We start from the raw sequence: 5,160 nt of genomic DNA, 5'->3' as shown, positions 1-5,160 counted from the left end.
GGGGTGGAGGGAACAGAGAGTGCAAAAGCTCAGTTAGTTGCACAGACCAGGACATTCCATTTGCCCAGGAAGCCAAGGGCTGGGTGGGGATAGGGCAGCAGGGGCAGGACAGGAAGGGCCTCCTGAGACCTGGCAAATGGGGTGTCCTTCCTTGGTCTTCTAGGAGGAAGGGGTAACACAGGAGAACTGCTCAGGCCAGCCTCAAGGAATAGCCTCTGCTGGTAAGTAGCCATGGTAAAGCTGGGATGGAGGAGGGCAAAGCCCACCTGAGTGGGGTGTTTTGTGGAAGAAGTTCTAGATGATTCTAGATACTGGGAGAAGTTGCAGCAACATTAGCTTTCAAGCCTGTTGCTCCAGAGCTGCATGACGTCCAGTCTTCAACCAGGGTGCCCAGAGGAACCCCACTCCCAGGGAGACCCCACAACATGGAGGGCCTTGGGTCCAAACTTGCCCTCCTTTTCCCATCTGGAGAGAAGAAAGGGTCTGAGCCTCTGTGGTGGCTGTGAATCACTGCTGTGACATGGATGTATGAGTTTTTTTGCAGGAATATATGTAGTATGGGTTTATCTCTTGGGCATAGACCTAGGAGTGCATAGATGTAGGAGTGCAAAAGCTGGGTCATATGGAAACCTCATGTTTAAGTTGCTGAATCACATTTCTTTCTTTCTTCTTATTTTAATTTGTATTTCCTTTTTTTTGTCCTTAAAATTTTTTTATTTTGGACAGGCATCATGGCTCACACCTGTAATCCCAGCACTCTGGAAGGCTGAGGGGAGAGGATAGCTTGAGCTCAGGAGTTCAAGACCAACCTGAACCAGAACGAGACCCTGTCTCTACTAAAAATAGAAAAATTAGGGGCTGGAAACAGTGGCTCATGCCTATAATCCCAGCGCTTGGGAGGCCAAGGCAGGTGGACTGCTTGAGCTCACAAGTTTGAGACCAGCCTGAGCCAGAGTGAAACTCTGTCTCTAAAAAAATAGCTGGGCACCTGTAGTCCCAGCTACTCAAGAGGCTGAGGCAAGAGAATCGCTTAAGTACAAGAGTTTGAGGTTGCTGTGAGCTGTGATGCCACGGCATTCTACCGCGGGTGACCAAGTAAGATTCTGTCTCAAAATAAATAAAATAATAAATAAAAATAGAAAAATTAGCCGGGCTTTATGGTGGATACCTGTAGTCCTAGCTACTCAGGAGACTGAGGCAAAAGGATTACTTGAACCCAGGAGCGTGGGCAACAGAGTAAGACTGTCTCAGAAAAGAGATCTTTTTTTAATGTTTTAGTAGAGACAAGGTCTTGCCACATTGCCCAGGCTGGTTTTGAACTCCTGGCTTCACGCATCCTCCAGCCTCAGCCTCCTAGAGTGCTGGGATTACTAGTGTGTGCCACTGCATTCAGCTTGAATCCTATTCCTTACCCAGACCCTCAAGTCACTTAATGTCACACCCAACTGACTTGGTTTCCCACTGGGTCACTATATATTCCTTTGCCAAAGGACATCAAGAGTTGAGATGCTGGCTTGACGCCTGTAGCTCAGCAGCTAGGGCGCCAACCACATACACCAGGGCTGGAGTGTTCAAACCCAGCCCAGGCCTGCCAAACAACGACAACAACAAAATATAGCTGAGTGTTGTGGTGGGTGCCTGTAGTCCCAGCTACTTGGAAGAGGATCGCTTAAACCCAAGAGTTGGAGGTTGCTGTGAACTGTGACAGCATGCCATTCTACCGAGGGCCACATAGTGAGACTGTCTCAAAAAAAAAAAAAAAAGTTGAGATGCTGACATGCTTCTCTACCAGGTTCACAACCAATGCCTGGGCCCCATTATTCTCTGCTCATCCCCAGAAATGAAAGGGCTGACACCAGGTAGGAGTATTATGGATTTTTTGTTGTTGTTGTTGCAGTTTTTGGCTGGGGCTGGGTTTGAACCCACCACTTCCAGCATATGGGGCCCGTGCCCTACTCCTTGAGCCACAGGCACTACCCCGAGGAGTATTATGGATTTGGAACCCCTCTGCCCTCAGTCCCTGCCTCCAGCCAGGCCAGTTATCTCCAAGGGCGGGTGTCCTACAGGGCCACTGCCAAGCCATTGCTCTCACAGTTATCACACTTGGGCTGCCCTCCCTGGCTCTTGGGGTCTGGTCAGCCTCCTTTCTTGGTGACCTTGGGGAGGCTACAGAGCCCTTCTCTTTTTAGGATCCCCTCGGGTCCCACAGTGTATGTTTGTGGGCCACAAGACAGTGCCCTGTTAGGGAGTTAAGAGAGAAGGCAGGGCCAGGCAGAGGCTATGGGATTATCCTCATCTTCCCTGCATTTCTGTCAGACCCTACATCACCTCTCTGGGGCTTGGTAGAACAGGACAGGAAGTCTGTTTCACCTACTTAATGGGGTGCAGAGGAGAGAAGGAATTCAGGTTTCCTTAGACATCTGCAAAGAGAATCTGCTTCTTCCTGGGTGAGAGGGCAAAGTCTGTGATAACTCCTTTTGCAGACAGAAAAACTGAGGCACGAGGGCAGGGAGAGACTTGACCTTCCAAGGTCTAGGGCCAGGGGCAGCTACAATGCCATCTTCAGGTCTGTGGCCTGATATTTATTTATTTTGAGACAGAGTCTCACTATGTCACCCTTGGTAGAGTGCTGTGGCGTCACAGCTCACAGCAACCTCAAATTCTTGGGCTTACGTGATTTTCTTTGTGGCCTGATATTTAAACAGGAGGCCCAAGAAGGCCAGAAGCCTCCCTCTCCTGTGCTAACTCCAGAAGGTCCTCCCAGATCTCCTGCCCTCCCTCCCCGAGGAAGCTGGGGTAGAAACCTGAGACTCAGCCTCCAGGTTCAGGCTGCCAGGGGCCAGGCCTCTCCCTCCTGCCCGCCTGGCGGCCAGCCTGGCTGTTGTCACAGGGATGCAGAACAGGTAGCTCCTGTGGCGCCCTCAACCCACCTGGCCTGTTGCTCTGGGTGCGGCCTCCAGGCCCTGGGCCAGAGGGAGGGGCAAGGCCCCAGGCCGCCAGCTTGTTTCACTTTGAGCCAGTCCTTCCTCTTCCTCACCCCCATTCCATGCTGGACCCCACTTTCTGGGAAACGCTGTAGATCAGTCACAGCTTCCTCTGAACTTGCTGTCACCCAGGCTTGGAGCCTGAGGCCCCAGAGGGAGGCCGAGTTCCACCTGAGGACCTGAGGCTTCTTGCCTGTCACACACCTCTGCCCCAAGCACTACATCTGCACAGCTCCATACTGTCCACCTTCCAGAAAGTTCTGTGGCTGTCCCTGAGAGGGGCCTACCCCTTCCCACCCCAACTGTGGACACTCAGTGAAGGCTGTTCTCTGGACCTTCCTGGGAATTGTAGATGTTGAGAAGCATCCCTGCCTCCACCTGTCACATGCCAGGAGATAATCTCCCAGGTCTGACAACCACAGATGTCTACAGATGTTGCCAAGTGTCCCTTGGGTGGGGGTAGGGGGAGCAGAAGTGTCCTTGTCCAACATCTGGGAAGGGATGGCCCACAGAAATGCCAGTGCTGATTTGGCAGCCACTAGCCACATGGGGAACTAAGAGCCAAATACAAAGATTTCAAAGACTTTGGGACAAAAAAATAAATAAAAGGTAAAATTATCAGATGAATAACCTTTCATATTGATTTTAAGGTGAAATGGTTAATATTTTGGCTATGTTGGGTTACATAAAATATATGATCAAATCAACTTTACCTCTTTCTCCTATTTTTCTTTTTTTAAAAGATGGTTTTTGCTCTGTGGCCCAGGATGGAGTGCAGTGGCATCATACAGCTCACTGCAGCCTCCAACTCCTGGGCTCAAGGCATCCACCTGCCTTAGCCTCTTGAGTACTGGGACTACAAGTGTGGGCCATCATGCCTGGCTAATTTTAATTTTTATAGAGATGGGGTCTTGTTATGTTGCCCAGGCTGTTCTCCCACTTTTGGCCTCCTTTGGCCCTCCTGTCTCAGCCTCCCAGAGTTAATATTTTTTTACTGGCCCCACCCAGAATGTTTGTTAAGTCAGAGGAGGAAATGCAGCTGCCACAGAGCTGGGTCAGGTTCCATCTGGGGAGAATTCCACAGGATGAAGCGTGTGGGCAGGCAGTCGCCTGTGACCCCAAACTTCATAAATCGGTTATTAAACAAACCCTGCTGGCCAGTAGGAAGATGTAGAAGCTTGGGATGCTTTCACTGAGCCAACATGACTTTTTGGCTTGTCTAGGCTCAGCTCAGGCCTTCAAGGCACTCATATTGCAAGAGGGGCATCAGAGGCGACCCCTGTCGCAGAGGAAAGCACATGTGGTCGTGCAAAGTGTTTATTTATGACAAAAATATTGAGCTCAAAAAAACTTGTGGGCCGGCGCCTGTGGCTCAGTGAGCAGGGTGCCAGCCCCATATACCGAGGGTGGCGGGTTCAAATCCAGCCCCGGCCAAACTGCAACAAAAAAATAGCCGGGCGTTGTGGCGGGCGCCTGTAGTCCCAGCTACTCAGGAGGCTGAGGCAGGAGAATCGCCTAAGCCCAGGAGTTGGAGGTTGCTGTGAGCTGTGTGACGCCACGGCACTCTACCGAGGGCAATAAAGTGAAACTCTGTCTCTACAAAAAAAAAAAAAAAAACTTGTGCTGCTGGGCGGCGCCTGTGGCTCAGTGAGCAGGGCGCCGGGCCCATATACCAAGGGTGGCGGGTTCAGACCCGGCCCCAGCCAAACTGCAACAACAACAGAAAAATAGCCGGGCGTTGTGGCGGGCGCCTGTAGTCCCAGCTACTCGGGAGGCTGAGGCAGGAGAATCGCCTAAGCCCTGGAGTTGGAGGTTGCTGTGAGCTGTGTGACGCCATGGCACTCTACCGAGGGCGATAAAGTGAAACTGTCTCTACAAAAAAAAAAAAAAAAAACTTGTGCTGAGAAAATGCTTGATGCTGTTTTTCTTTTTGAGACAGAGCCTCAAGCTGCCGCCCTGGGTAGAGTGCAGTGGCATCACAGCTCACAGCGACCTCCAACTCCTGGGCTCAAGCGATTCTCTTGCCTTCGCCTCCCAAGTAGTTGGGACTACTGGTGCCCACCACAATGCCGGCTATTTTTTGGTTGCAGCCGTCATTGTTTGGCAGGCCCGGGCTGGATTTGAGCCTGCCAACTCAGGTATATGTGGCTGGCATATTAGCAGCTTGAGCCACAGG

The sequence above is a fragment of the Nycticebus coucang genome, chromosome 2, assembly GCF_027406575.1.
Source record: "Nycticebus coucang isolate mNycCou1 chromosome 2, mNycCou1.pri, whole genome shotgun sequence".
NCBI classification, from domain to species: Eukaryota; Metazoa; Chordata; class Mammalia; order Primates; family Lorisidae; genus Nycticebus; species Nycticebus coucang.
This window is presented reverse-complemented; position numbering follows the sequence as displayed.